The sequence below is a fragment of the Ochotona curzoniae genome, unplaced genomic scaffold, assembly GCF_017591425.1.
Source record: "Ochotona curzoniae isolate NIBS_2020 unplaced genomic scaffold, NIBS_Ocur_1.0 contig_1071, whole genome shotgun sequence".
NCBI lineage: Eukaryota > Metazoa > Chordata > Mammalia > Lagomorpha > Ochotonidae > Ochotona > Ochotona curzoniae.
Window position 1 is genome coordinate 23,206,334 of NW_024464939.1, and position 15,984 is coordinate 23,222,317.

The window sequence follows — 15,984 nt, forward strand, 5'->3', positions numbered from 1 at the left end:
TAAATGCATTTTTTTATTTCTTAATTTCTTTGAAGAGTATTGATTTCTAAGAACAGATTTAGTGTCTACAACGTTTCGCTGCTCCATGCTCATTCATCTTATTTGTAAGCAAACTGCTTTCACCTCTATTTTTCAGCCTAAAGACGTTAGTTAAACTGATAATGGTTCTCAAAGTTTTTGGCTTCAGGACTCCTTTCTAGTTCGAAACTATTTAGGACTATTTTGTTAGGTATTAAAACAGAAGCACTTAGATACTTTTCATTTAAAAAGACCAATTTCATCTTATCATGAATATCCTTTTCTAAATGAAAAATGTGTACTTTCCAAAGTAAATTAGTAGGCAAGGAGACTAGACTTATTTAACACTTTCTATTGCTTTTGGAATTGCTCAAATGGAAGACAGCTAGATTGTCCTGGCTTCCACATTGAGCTTGTAAGGTGTTGCTTTGGCTGAAGTGTGGAGAGGGAAAAGAGAAGCATGTTGAGAAGCCTTCCCATGTAATTGTAAGAGTGAAAATCTGAGACCAGGTCAGTTAATTTTTGTACTTTACTCTGTAAAACTGTATTATTCTATCTGTATGTTGAATTTCAATGCGTGAGCTTATCTATTTGATCCAATAACATGATAGCATACTTTGAGAACTGTTGAATTTTTCTATTATTTCTAACTTTCACTGGAACTTTAGTATGAAATGAACATACTCTTTCATAAATGAAAAAGGTTTCAGAACAGTTAAAGTTGCTTCATTGAGTATTGTGACTGTTTTGGGTTGTAAGTCTTAGTTACTTTTGCTTTTTTTTTTGCCTTAATCTCAAATTTTATTTTGTAATTTGGTAATCAAGACTCATATCTTATTTATCTTTAAGAGATACTGGAGTCAACAAAGGTTTTCTTTTTGCTGTAGATATTTTTTAAAAAACCTGATAAGTAATTGAATGTCACATGAGAATATAGTTTTAAAGCATGTAAGGTGCAATGAAAGTAAACCTCTCCTTATCCATTCCCCGGTGTTAAACAAATGTTTATAATTTCTTGGATTCTTTTCCTTATTGTTCACATGTAAACATAGTTGTCTTGATATGCATAATATGTGTACATAATGAGATTCTTTCAAGTAAATGGAATTGTCCTATACATATGACATCCATATATCAGTTTAATAGGCTTGTCACTTTCAATGACTGGTTAGCTATATACTTAAAGGCCATCAAAATAAAAAGCTTTCTGTAATGAAAGTATTGCTTTTAACATTAGTTTCTTGAAATACTGCTCTTGATCCTTTTATAAATTTTAAGTGAGGGCCCAGTGTAGTAGCCTAGTGTCCCAATGGCCCTGATTCCTGTCCAGCTCCCTGCCTGTGGCCTGGGAAAGCAGTTGAGGATGGGCCCAAGCCTTGGGACTGCACCCATGTAGGGATACCTGGAGAAGCCTTCTGGATTCAGGTCAGATCAGCTCCGGCTGTTGTGGACACTTGGGAAGTAAATCAGTGGACAGAAGATCTTCCTTCCTCTCTTTATCCCCTCCTCTCTGTAGATCTGACTTTCCAATAAAAATAAATAAACCTTTAAAATTTTTTAAATGAACATAATAGAATCTTTGCAAACTGAAATTGCATATCTTGCAAGGTATGTAAGTTTCATTGAAATTTGTGATATTAAGTAAGTCAGAGCCCTTTAAGACTGAGAATTGAAGAAAAATTGTCAAGGATAATGCTATTTTATGTGTTTTAAGGGAACCTGACTTAACTGTCAAATGACTACAGATAATCATTTCACAGAGAGATCTCCTATCTCCTGATTACTGCCCAAGTGTCTGCAACAGCTCGGGCTGGACCAGGCTTAAGCAGTATTAAGTCTCACATAAATATGATGGAGACCCAAGTACTTGAGCCGTCACCTGCAGTGTGTGTGTTACCAGGACTGTCAAATTACAAGTGGAATGGGACCTGAACCCAGGCCCTCTGATATGTGTGGAAAGCAAGTGTCCCAAGGATTAGCTTTACCACTGTGCCAAATGCTTCTCCCCAAGAATGGCTTTTAAGAAAAGTGGATGAAACTGAATATTTTTGCAAAATTTCTTTGTGTGTGTGATTGTTCTGTAAGAGAAAAAGCAGTTTTATAGGTGTACACAAAAGTGTTTAAAAAACCTACACTAGAAGCCAAGTGATAGCTATAGTGGAGCAGCAGGCCACTGCTTATGGTGCCTGTGCCCTATATCTGACTGCAGGCTTATATCCTGGCAACTTTGTTCTCTGGCCAGTTCCAGCTTATTTGCATGCTGGGAAGCAGAGAATGATGGCTCAAGTGCTTGGACCACTCCTACTACCATAGGAGACCTGGTGCTGGATTTCAGGTTTCTTGGCTGTAGCCTGAGCAACCCTCACTGTTAGGAGCATTTAGGGAATGATTCAGCAATGGGAGGATCCCTCTTTCTTTGTCCCATTCTCTTTGGCTCTGCCTTTCAAGGGCATGAAAATAAAAATATTTCTAGTTGACACTTGATTTTTTTAAACAAATTTCTTCATAATTCAAATCATAATAAATTCTAAATATATTTTAAACTTTTTTTTGTTTATTTTCCAAGTCAGGATCTTGATACTCAACTGTTCAACTGTTGGGTTTTTTTATTTTTTAAGATATTTTTTTTATTATTGAAAAGGCAGATATACAGAGAGAAGGAGAGACAAAGAAAAAGATCTTCTTTCTACTGGTTCATTCCCATAGTGGCCACAAACAGCCAGAGCTGAGCTGATCCAAAGCCAGGAGCCAAGAGTTTCTTCCAGGTCTCCCACTTGGGTGCAGGGTCCCAAGGCTTTGGGCTTTCCTTGATTGCTTTCCCAGGGCACAAGCAGGGAGCTGGATGGGAAGTGGAGCAGCTGAGACAACTTGGCACCCAAAGTAATTGTGCCATGCTGTAATGGGATCCCTCTGGATCAAGACATAGTACCTTTTGCCCACTCCCTTGTAGTACTTACAAATAATACTTCAGGTAATAATCTGTGTTAATATTTGATAGGAGTGTTCTTATTTACTTATTTATTGCCTCTCTGATCTTAAACACCTATTTTTTCTCATTTTTTGAAAACTGTCGTTTCCTCCAGCTCTCTTAACTGGGGTCGTTTTATTGTGTAGTTTGGGATGCCATGTGAAAACTGAAAGGATTAACCCAATCAAATGCTCAGAGTGGTATGTGGCGTAGAAGCAGGAGGCGAGAGGCTAGTCACTGTGTTGGATCTTCTTTGTTCTTTTGTGTGTTTGGTCCACTTTGTGCATTTTGCTCTCTGCCTAAGGCTGCTGGCCAGTGTGGGGTACACCACCAGCCTCTGTGGCCCTCCAGCTTATGATTGGATTTGGGCAATGAAAGATGAACTGGTTGAGAAAAGGAAAGTTGGAGCATAGGAGGGCACTTCAGAAAAGTTCATGGAAATGGAATAAAAAGGTAACTGTTTTGGTGCAAATATGTTTTGGAATCCATACATAATTTTTTTCATAATAGGCATTTACCATGAATTTTTTTTTTTGAAGACTTCTCACATTTTGTAGTCCCTCTCTATATATGGCTGTCACACACATGTTGTCATCTGGCTTCCTATCCCATAATGAGGGATTCTTTGTAAACAGCATCCCTGTTACTAGCCCTGCTACTCCACTCAGTCCAGGCCTGAGTGGGTGGCCCCTTTTGGCCTTTTCTCCAATAACCCTGTGTGTGCTGTCACTTGACTGATAAAGCTACTCTCACCTATCTCTTCCTCCTCCTCCTCTTATTCCACCTCTCCTTCATTCCACTAAAATCTGACCCTCCTGTTGTATTCTGTGAGATCTCCTAATAGAGTCCTTGCAAGTTTTGTTTACACCCATTTATTTGGTTGCAATTGTAAATTGTTTTTTGATTGTGTGTGGATACACTGTTGTTTCTAATAGGTATCCAGTGCCTTTTCTTGTTAATTTGAGTTACCAGCAGAGACCGCATCACCTGCAAGCAGTGGCAGTTTTACCTTTTTTCTTCCTTTTCTTTGTTAGATTGCATTTGTTTGGGCTGTTTATGCAAAATGCGTTTGAATAAGATAATAAATTAGGATGCTTAGGGACACTGTCATTCCAGTCCTGGTCATGTGACTGGGAAGGCAATGGAAGATGGTCCAAGTACTTCAGCTCCTGCCACACATGTGTGAGGCTGGAATAGAGTTCCTGGCCATTTTGGCCATCTGGAAAATAAACCAGTGTAGGGAAGATACTGCTGTCTTTTTTCTCTGTTCTGCTTCCGATCCCCTCTTCCTTGACCTCCCTTGCCATATCATTGTGGCTTTTATATAAATAAATAAGCCTTTTTTTAAAAAAAAAAGATGCTTGGGCCTGGTTGTTCCACATCTCTTCCAGCTCACTGCTTGTGGCTTGGGAAAGCAGTAGAGGCTAGTCCAAAGCCTTGGGGCCCTGCACCTGCATGAGAGACTCAGAAGAAGCTCCTGCCTCCTGGCTTTGGATCTGCTCTTTTTTGGGTCATTGGGCCGCTTGGGGAGTGAACCATTAGGTGGAAGTCCTTTCTATCTCTCCTCTGTAAATCTGAGTTTCCAATAAAAAATAAGTAAATCTTTTAAAAAAGATTTACATAAAACAAGATGCTTAGATTTTTTAAACCTTAAGTGTAATATAGTAAATTATCATATTAACCATTCTAATAAATTGTTCTTAAGTTGCTTGGATGTTTCTTACCTGATGTAGCAGATGTTATTTTTAATTACTTTATGTGTAATATATTAGTTAGGAGTTAGGCAACGCTGTCACTGAAATTCACTTGTAGCTCTCTGCAGTGTCATGTTTGGGTGATAATACACTGTTGACATCATTCCTGTATTTTCTGAGTTGAAAATCAAAAAGAAAAGAGACTTTTAAAAACTCTGTGTATGTGTGAATGTGTGATTTTCAAAGCAGTGAGCAAGCTAACTTGTCACCAGGGTAACTGACACGTGTTGTTAGTTAAATTATAAAGCTGTCTATTGTATCCAAGTTGAGGAAAGTGCAGTGTCGTAAGACTTAAAATATGTATGCAGTGACATGCTGACGTGTGAGAGTCCTTCACTTGATAGTTCTTTGATCTGCTTTACGTCATCCTGTGAGAGGCCACGGACGGTGTGATCAGCCTCACGTCATGAATGGGAGGATTCATATTTAGAGGGATTACTTCAGGTCAGCAGTCACATGGCTGACAGGATTTCGTTCTAGGACCAGAAGCCAAGTCTTCTGACTCACAGTCCAGGGCATCTTTATTGTACCACATCATCTTTCAGAATAGAGTTAACAGTTTGATGAATCAGAGCATGCACATATTTCAAAGTAGGCGAGCAGCTTTGTGAAGACATTCAGCACTTTCCTTATGATGCGTACTACCATTCAGTTTATGCCTCTAACATCTTCTCAAGGTAGTCAGAGAACAGGTTTATAACTGTACTATAAAAAGCAGCAAAGAACCACTCACTTTAAAAACTGAAGCTACCTCTCCGTTTGAAAAACAGTTTTTACAAACTTTAATTTCTTCATTTTAAAAGCATCAATTAGCTTTTTCTTTATTGTTAATGTATTTCATGATGAAAAATTAGGAAAAAGATTAGGGCAGAAATAGAAGAATCATTTGTGGGCCCTACATTGTAGTGCAGTATGTTAAGCCACCACCTGAGACTCTGGCATCCCATATGAGAACAAGTTCAAGTCTTGTTTGCTCCATTTCCCATCCAGCTGCTGCACTTTTGCAATGGGAGATGGTCTTGCTCTGCTGCCTACATGGGAAACTTAATTGAAATTCCTAGCTTTAACCTGGGCCAGCCCTGGCTGCTGCAACCATTCGGGGAGTAATCCAGTGGATGGAAAATGTCTGTCTTCGCCTCTTCTGTAACCCTATACTAGAAATAAGTACATTAATTGGTAGTCTATTGGCTAATGCCTAGTGGTGCCGGGATCCGAACTAGGTGCCAGTTTGTGTCCTGGCAGCCCCACTTCCCATCCAGCCACCTACATGTGGCCTGGGAAAGCAGTCGAAGAGGGCCCAAAGCTTTGGGGTACTGCACCCGTGTGGAAGACCCAGATGAAGCCCCTGACTTCGGCTCGGCTCGGCTCGGCTCAGCTCAGCTCAGCTCAGCTCCGGCCATTGTGACCACTTGGGGAGTGAATCAGTGGACAGAAAATCTTAAAGAGATTCTCTCTGTATATTTGCCTTTCCAATAAAAATTTTAAAAATATTTTTTTTTAAAAAAAGTAATAAAAACGAAAGAAATACATAAATTTTTAAAATTGTCTGTAATCTTACCACTCAAGGATAACATTGTGAACAAATTAATATTAAGTTAGCAATTCTGGTATCTGTTCATCTAGATGTGGTCTCTTTCTACTGTATGTATATTTTATACTCAGGTTTTTAAATTTATTGTGTCAGTTATTTCCATATTGTGAAATATTTTAGCAATGGATACTGGAAATTTTTTCAAAGTAAAGTTTTTATTAGAAACCTGAATCTATGCAATATTTTATTGGTAAAATTTTAACTATTCACAATCTTATTGCGTGAGTAAAAAGAAATGTTTGATGAAAAGGAGAATTTGAAATAAGGTTGTGTTTAATGGGTGTGCTAGAAAATGTTTAGCAACTGCATTTCTGAAAGAGAAAGAGCATGATTTGTGGTGATTGCTGACTTATGTAGTGTCCATTCTCTCCCATGGTCGATCTGAGCTGCCGGTGCTGTGTTACTGAGTGCTGAGTTGGGACCAAACAGCACTTCTAACCCAGTGCCAGTTGGCTACTGGATGGATTTTTTTTTTAAGCTGGTAGAAACAAAAATCTTTTTTCCAAATTCCCTAAGCTATAAATTGAAGTTGTCCTCCCTCTAGCTTCTGTTGAATTGCAAATTGACTTTTCCTGGTCTGGGCCTGCTCTAACTCACAGCTGCCTGGATGGCTGAATAAACTCTGGGGTTTTTAGGACCATTCGACAGCCCGCGGTGCCTGTTGTGCAGGGATTAAGGATGGTACTTCCCATCATGTTATCACTACTGTATAATTCACTTTATTCTGATTATGTGTTAAGATTTTTCTTTCATCTGGAAAACCTGCAAATAGTTAATAGTATTCTTTCCAACTTATCCCATGAGACCAATATTCTCTGATACCAAAATCCAATAAAGATCTAGCATTGTGGCTGGCAGATTAAACTTTCTCCTTGACACCTGGCTTCTCATACGAGCTTGGATTCCAGACCTGGCTGCTTCACATCTGATCCAGCTCCTGCTACTGCGCCTGGGGAAAGCAATGGTAGATAGCCCAAGTGCTCGGATGCCTGCTTCTACATGAGAGTCTCTGATGAAGCTCCAGGCTCCTGGAAGAGTTCTCTCTCGTTATCTGTCCTCCTATTCCTTCTCTTCTTCCTCCCTCTAGAACTCTTTCAAATAAATTTGGAAAACAATCTTAAAACCATTAAAGACATGGTAAGAAAAAGTGTGGATATGAAAAATCTGAAATGAAAGACTAAACTAAATCTAGCAATGGATGGAAAAGTCACTATGCCCTAATTAAACGAGTTTCATCCCAGAATGAGTTCAGCAATTTGCAGTATTTGAGTTCAGTACAAAAATCTATTACCTAGGGCCCAGCATAAGGGCTAAATCCTCCCCTTGAAAGCACTGTGATTCCATATAGGCACCCATTTGTGTCCTGGCTGCTCTACTTCCCATCCAGCTCCCTGCTTATAGCCTGGAAAAGCAGCAGAGGACGGCCCAAAGCTTTGGGACCCTGCACCCACGTGGGAGACCCAGAAGCGGCTCCTAGCTCCTGGCTTCAGATTGGCTCAGCTCTGGTCATTGCAGCCATCTGGGGAGTAAACCAGTGGATGGAAGATACCTTTCTCCTCCGTCCTTCTTTGTGTAAATTTGCCGTCTCAATAAAATTAAATCTTTAAAAAAATGTGGCCTTTTGTATGCTTGACAGGAACAACCTGAAAATGAAATAAAGTTAATTTGCAATGGTATCAGAAAGAATAAAATGCTTAGTAATACCTTTAGCCCAACTAGTGCAAAATGTATTGGGAAAGTGCAAAGCACTACTGAAAAAAAAATTGAGGATAGTTGGGGGAAAAAAATGCCATCCTCCTGGTTTTGAAGACAGTATTGTTTAGATGGCATACTTCACAAATTCATTTGGACATTCAGAATTGCAGCTGAATTATTTGTAGAAATTGGCAAATTGATTTTGAAAATACATTTAGAATTGTATGGGATTCAGATTTACAGAGGCAGTCTTGGAAAAAGATCAGAGCAGGATTTATATGCCCTGATATTAAAACTTAACTACAAAGAGGGCTGACGTTCTAGTGTAGTAGGCTCTGTCTCTACCTGCAATGTTGGCAACCCATACGGGTGCAAGTTCTAGTTCTGTCTGTTCTACTTTCCCACCCAGCTCCCTGTTTATGTCCTGTTGAGTCAGCTGAGGATGACTGAAGTCCTTGACCCCTGCATGCATGTTGGAAACCCCAAGGAAGCTCCTGGTTCCTTGCTTTGAATCAGCTCAGTTTTGTTTGTTGGGACCATTTGGGGAGTGAGCTAGCAGATTGAAGGTTTCTCTTGTTTGTCTCTCATCTCTGTAATTCTGCCTTTCAAATACAGTTTTTTTTAAAAAATGCAAACTAACAATAGTCATGACTATAATACTGGTGTTAGCATACACAGAATAATGGATGTGTTATAGGCAACTAATTTTAATAGGGATGTCAGGAATGGTCAACAAGGAAGCAGAATTGCTTTTTCAACAGATTGTACTACAACGAAAAGGATACTATGTGAAAAACAAAGGATTTTCTGGAATATAATGAAAGTTGGAGATAGGCCAATTTAGTACCCATACTTTACTAATCAATAACACAAGGTGTAGATGTGTCAAAGAATGCCTAATTAAAGATTTTTATGAACACATTCATCTTAATATGTAGTAGTTTGGTACATATTCCTCAAAGAAAGATTATAAAATGTTTAAATGTTTTTAAGGAAGTGTTTTTTATTCTCCCATGAAGTTTACTCTTTAAAGTGTATATTTAATTGAGTAGTTTTCTTTAGTGTGTTCACAAAGTTGTACAACCTTCCTTGCTGTCTGTTTCCCTAGCATCTATTTCTGAGAAAACCTACCTAGGAGTCCCCATCTGGGGGTTGGCCCAGTGGTACAGCAAGTTCATCCTCCACCCGTGGCACTGCATCCTGTATGGGTGTCAGTTGTGTCCAAACTATTCTACTTCCATTCAAGCTTCCTGCTTGTGGTCTTGGAAAACAGTGGAGGATGACTTAAATCCTTGGGCTCTGCACCCATGTGGAGACCTGGAAGAGGATGCTGGCTTCCAGCTTTGGATTGGCTCAGTTCCGGCCATTGTAGCCATTTGGGGAATGAACAAGACCTCTCTCCTTTTCTCTGTAACGCTGCCTTCAAATACAAGAAATCTTTAAGTGAAATAAACATATTTTAAAAAATAATGAGTCACTCTCCTTTGCCGCCTCTACTCCCTGCTGAATTAGTAAATACTTTGTCTCTATGTATATATTAAGTGTGTGTGTTGCTTTTTAACTACACATCTAATTAAAAGTGTCCAAGAGACTATAGTCGGTTGGGGAAAAGTTCATTTTAGAGCATTTATTGTAGATGATTATAGATATTCATGTTTCTGTTTTATTTAAGATTTATAACAACATGAAAGGCAGAATGACAGAGGTCTTCCATGTACTGATTTATTCCCTAAGTTGCCCCAACAGCCAGGTCTGGACTAGATCAAAACCAGGAGCTAAGGACTCCATCTGGATCTCCCATGTGGGTTGCAGAGGCCCACATGGTTGGGTAATTATTCATTGATTTCCTAGGTGCTGGAAGCTGAAACAGGAGTGGAACAGCGCGGTTTGACCTGGCACTCTGAAAAGTAATGCCAGCCTTGAAGATGGAAGCCAAACTCACTGGGCCACAATATAAACCCTTTGTATTTCTATTTTAAATCTACCAACCTTTCCTTATTTTTAGATATTTGTGAAAACTGTCTAAGAACCATTAGAATTGTAATAGTTTTCACTGTTAGAAACCATGTGGTAATGAAAATCTTCGTAGTGGGATGGGAAGCAAACCAGAAACAACAAACATGGTGGCAATATGAGGAAGGCGACAGCAGCATCGGTGTTGAACCAGGCGGCAAGCCTTGCCTGGTGTGGCTGTCAGGAGGTATAACAAACTGTAAACTTAAAAAAAAAAAAAGAAACCAGCAAAGATGGGTGAGAAGAAACCAGAGCCTTTGGACTTCGTGAAAGACTTTCAGGAATACCTGACTCGGCAGATCCATCATGTGAACATGATTTCTGGCCTGGTTAGCGGGGACAAGGAAGCCGAGGCTCTCCAGGGAACTGGAACAGATGGTGATCAAAATGGACTTGATCACCCATCTGTTGAAGTGTCTGGGTGAAAACCCAGGGATGTTAGTGGACAGGTTTGAAAGGACCTTTGATGGCAAGCTCAAGTGTCGGTACTGCAACTATGCCAGCAAAGGGGCAGCCCGGCTCATTGAACACATCAGGATTCGCACAGATGAGAAGCCTCATAGATGTCATTTCTATCAATTTGCATCTGCTTATGAGCATCATCTGGAAACCCGATGCATTCCCATACTGGAGATAAACCGTACAAATGTGAACCGTGCTCCTTCCACTGTAGTGATAGCAGTAACTTGTCCCATCATTGAAGGCACAGACATAAAATGGTACCAATTAAAGGTACCAGGTCTTCCTTAATCGCCAAGAAAATGTGTGTGTGTCGGGGGGAGTGTGCTTTGGGGGAAAACAGGCAATTTGGGGTACAGCAGAAGAGCATTAATCTATGGTGGTCCAGAAACCAGACTACCTTAACGACTTTACCCACGAAATCCCAAATAGCCAGACTGAGTCCTGTGAAAGCACCGCAGAGCCCATTCCAACTGGTGGCCTCCCGAGGGGCCCCAAGAACTCACGGTTGACAACCCTTTAAATCAGCTCTCTACTCTAGCAAGGACAGCTGTCCAGTTTGCTGCTTGAAAACCAAAACCCAGAGTCCCCAGATGTGGTCCCATGCCCTGAGGAAAAGCTGTTCCTGATCCAGCAGCCCTCCGCCCAGGCAGCGGTCTTTGCTGTGTCAGCAAGTGTTCCTCAGAGCTCCTCTCCCACAAGCCCTGAGCTGCGGCCATTGCATGGCCCACGGAACTTCAGTGCAGTGGCAGGGCCTAGCAGTGAACCAAGTGCCCACACGAGTACTTCCAACATAGGAAACAGCCAGCCCAGCACTCCTGCCCCGACCCTGCCAGTCCAGGGCCCTCAGCTGCTGCACCACTGCCAGCACTGAGACACGTACTTTGCAGATCACACCATCTGCATGGGATGCCATGGGTATGAAAACCCTTTCCAGTGTAATATATGTGGGTGCAAGTGTAAAAACAAGTATGATTTTGCCTGCCATTTTGCAAGAGGGCAACATGAGGCAGCACTGATTGGAACATTATTACATTATGTTTTACTTGGTTTTGCCTTTTTCTCTTTCATAGTTTAGTTGTTTTTGTTTTGTTTGGTCATCCCTAGTAAGATGTCTGCTAATTTAAATTCATACATTATATTTATAGACTATAAATTTGACAGTGGAAAAATTTCTTCCAATTTGTTTTCCATTAAAATGTGGTTATATATTAGCATAGTTAGATACATCGAGGTCTCTGTGTATAAGTGAGGTTTGGAGTTCAGTCATAACCTCATTAGGTATTCATTCCCACCTGTGACCTGGAAGGCCTTCCTAGGTCGATCCGTGCTCTCATTGTTTCTATACATTGCAGCTAAAATGCTACTTCTGCCATATTTCAACATTAGAGAATATTTTCTCGTGCAAGATCTGTTACAACTTTTTTTTTTTCAGTATTTAGTAGAGAAATTGTTCTTAAGGTTGCTCTTAACTGAAATACTTTTTGGTTCACGTAAGTGAAGCTGAATCACTACTTTCATTTCAGCTGATGATAGTGAAGCTATCTGAGAGTGGTAAAGTGTTTTTACAAGAGGAAATATGAAATATTTACATAAAAGTTCTACAAGGAAGTTACACTCCAGACTTTAAAAATTGAAAATGATGTTTTTTCGATTTCTGGTTTAAGCACATGGGAGTCAATATTATTTGTTTTTAACACTTCCAACTTCTTTTTAAAACCACAAGTAGTGCTAGATGCCTTTCTCCCTCTTTTAATTTGAACCTTTCATTTAATCCTCCATTCTGACAAATGATATTCAGTTAATAACGCTAGTGAGAATCTGGAATCCGTTATATTCTGTTTCTTTGATGACCAAAGAGGTACAGTCACCATCTTATTAAAATACAGTCCTTCCTAGGGAAAAAACAAACTATACAAGTTTCCTTTTTCTGCTTTCTATACATTTATTGTATAATTTCCAAGAAAAGATAGGTATAGAAACGCAACAGAAAAGGTGACGGAGAAGCGGTATTTACATAAATAACGACATGGATTCTGATGTCTGCTTCACAGTTGGCCATTTCAAATGTTTTCTGTGAATCCAAGCTGTAATTCTTCTTTGCAGTTGTACCACTCTTCATGTACAGTAATAGCACTGTATGGGAACTGTGACAAAATTGTCACCTTAGTAAGAAAGGATAAAAACTGTGGTAATAGATATAAACTACATTTAAACATGGTGTTTATAAAAAGATTTATTAAATCTAGAGGAACTGATTTTGGAGGTTATTGTTTTTATATTGTATAACAACTAGCTTACTCTTGAGAGTTGGTCAAACAATAAAATAGATTGTTAACTTGGAAAAAAGTCTTCATAGCTCAATCTTTATGCTCATTCGTAATTGTGTTCTTAGACTGATTTCTAGTAGAATGGTTAGTTAAGATGTTAGGTGTAAAGTTTTTATCAATATATTTTTTAAAGATTTATTTATTATTTTTATTACAAAGTCAGATATACAGAGAGGAGAGAAAGGAAGATCTTCCGTCTGATGATTCACTCCCCAAGTGAGCACAGTGGCCAGTGCTGTGCTGATCCGTAGCCAGGAGCCAGGAACTTCTTCTGGGTCTCCCACACGGGTGCAGGGTCCCAAAGCTTTGGGCTGTCCTTGACTGCTTTCCCAGGCAACAAGCAGGGAGCTGGATGGGAAGTGGAACTACCAGGATTAGAACCAGCTCCCAAATGGGATCCCGGCACGTTAATGGCGAGGACTTCAGCCACTAGGCCACGCTGCCAGGCCCATCAATATTCTTATTAACATGAAATTTCCCTCAAAAAGCATGTGCCCCCCCCCCTTTTTTTTTTGTAAATTTTTTATTTATTTGAAAGGCAGAGTTACAGAAAGAAATAACCGATCGATCCTTCATCCACTGGTTTACTCTTCAAATAGCTGCAACTGCCAGGGTTGTGAATGGTGCCCATGTAGGACACTGGTGTCGCAAGCAGCAGCTTAACTACTGTGCCACTGCACTGGCCCCACCAATTTTCACTGAACCAATAATGCAAGACTTTTTGCAGGTTTAGGGATCCCTTTATCTGCCAAGGGCCTTTGTGAATCATTCATAGTATGATTTGTAGGCCATACAAAATTATTGAATTTCAGGTACCACCTGCAGTTGCCTTGGCAGAACAAAACCAAATGATTTCATGGGCCTCATATGACCTCTAGGCTGGAATTCCCCACCCCTGTCTGACAATATGGTAAATGACTAAATGATTAAACTATAGTATCTCCTTCTCAAATGTTTACTTCAATAAATTTGGAAAATTGCTTTAGAACTTCTCAGTAAGTATGAATGTGACTTTAAAATCAAATGTGCTTGAAACATTAGCAGGAATAGGCAGAGCTCCTGTGATACTGGCCTGTGTTCGAAGTTCTCAACAAGGGACTTTTGAAGTGTGCATTATTCATTAGTTTTAAACTGACTGGACTGTATCTAACTGGCTCTTGGTTGTTCACATAGTGAATTAAAACTTCAGGCTACCTATTTTAGTTTTTTTTAAGTGTCTTTAGTAAATCCTGAAATAAGTTAGTCAGAGTGCCCAAAATAGTTGAATTTCTCTTTATCCCCGTATGTTAGAAATGTTAAAATTGGCAAGACTTTCCCAGGAGGGTGTAGGGGAATTCATTCTAAATTGAGGAAGTAAGCTGGAAAAAATATGGCAGTGGCATTGCCCCAGCTGTATTCAGGAAATTTGGTAATTTGGCTGGAATTAGAGTAAATATAGGATGGAAATGAGAAAATAGGGTTAAATTTGTGCTATGAGAGGTAGTTTTTAAATGGTGTGGGTTTTTTTTTTTTCTGTAGTAGAGAATGGATTACAGGTAGAGAAGTATGTGTAGTAAGCTGCTGTGTATGCCATTTGATGATTGGGTTAAATATTTTGTATTCTTTGGCATGTCCCCTTTTTACCCTTGATAATATAGGTTTTTCTTATCATATCAGTTTGAATTATATCAGCTTTCTTTTAGTGATATATTGGTGTACTGAATGATGTTTGTCTTTTGATGTGTGTGTATATGGGAGTGGGGAGTGTGCATAAACAAACAACTTGTCCCTGCAAGTTTGTTCTCCCAATGCCAGGAACCTTATCTTCTGGCCAATAGTTCCTAACCAACAGAGGTAAATCCCAGGAGGATCTAGGAATTGGCATGGAATTCATGAGTCCACATGTGTTTCAAACACTGAATTTTTTAAAAAATTGTGTATTTATGTATATGTGTTTTTCAGATACAAGTACTATAGTGTTATGATTAAATAAAATATGTTTAAACATAATTGCTGGCAGCCAGCTTTGTGGCTTAGTGAGGAAAGCTGCTGCCTGTAACACCATTGTCCCATATTGGCACCAGTTCAAGTCCTGGAGGCTGTACTTCTGCTCTGTCTCCCTAATGATGCTTCTATGAAGGCAGTGGATGATGATCAAAGCGTTTGTGCCCCTGCACCTACATGGGACATGCAGAAAAAGCTTCTGACTCCTGGCTTCGCCCGGCCCACTTCCAGCCCTCTTCCTTTCATCCTTCCCTACCCTCTTCTACCCCTCGCTCCTCTCTCTCCCTCTGCCTCTATATAACTATGCCTTTCAAATGAAAAAAAAAAAATCTTGAAAAAATGAAAAACTTCCCAAACTCACAATAATGTCATTTTGTGTTTTCCCAGCAGAGCCCTGTGTAAGCCCTGTCATGTTGAGGTCCATCATCCTCCAGGAGGTAGAGCAGCTCCTATGCTGGCCATGTCTCCACTCCTAAGAGTGGATTGTGCTTCAGACTTTGAAACACAGATTTCTGAATGGTTTAATAGTGCATGTCTGATTGGTGCAGATGACTGAAAATTGACTATTATCATTGGGTAATATGAATGCTGGGGAACAGAAATTTGAAAAAGGGAATATCCTGGTCAAACTTTTTATTTATTGATTCAGTTTGTTTTTAGATCCCATGTCTCTCCTTTTATAATTTAGACAACCTGGCAAATTTAATAGGAGCCATGTTGATTAATGTTTCTCAAGTTGAGACTGGAAAGCCATTTTATTTATATTCTTTGAAAGATTTTATTTGAATGGAGGAGTTAGGAATAGATGGAGAGAGAGTGCTTCTCTTCTGTAATTCACTCTCCAAATGCCCACCGAGCCAGGGTCGGGACAGATCAAAGCCAAGAGCATCATCCGTGTCTCTCACATGAGTGGCAAGGGCCCAAGCAGCTTGACCTTTCATCGCTGGTTTCCCAAGTGCATTAACAGGGAGCTGGATCAGGTGAAGAAGCCAGGGCTGGAACCAGTGCTCTTTGGGGATGTGGTGATGAGCTTAAATATACTTCAGTGTGGTGGATAGAGGTGGCAAGGTGATTTTTAAAGGTTTGCAAATTATACCTGGTGACTCCTCATTTGGATTGTGCCGAAGATGAGTTAAGAACATCCTGGTTACGTTCCTGGGTGGTCTTTACCAA

At 39.8% G+C, this 15,984-nt stretch overlaps 1 protein-coding gene and 1 pseudogene across 1 annotated transcript in view; both read left to right on the plus strand.

The window, feature by feature from the left end:
- The window catches only part of PDE7A (phosphodiesterase 7A), a 115,697-nt gene that overhangs the window by 21,877 nt on the left and 77,836 nt on the right, over positions 1-15,984 (plus strand). The gene's annotated exons all lie outside the window — the stretch shown is intronic.
- Positions 9,763-12,847, plus strand: LOC121165911 (annotated as a pseudogene).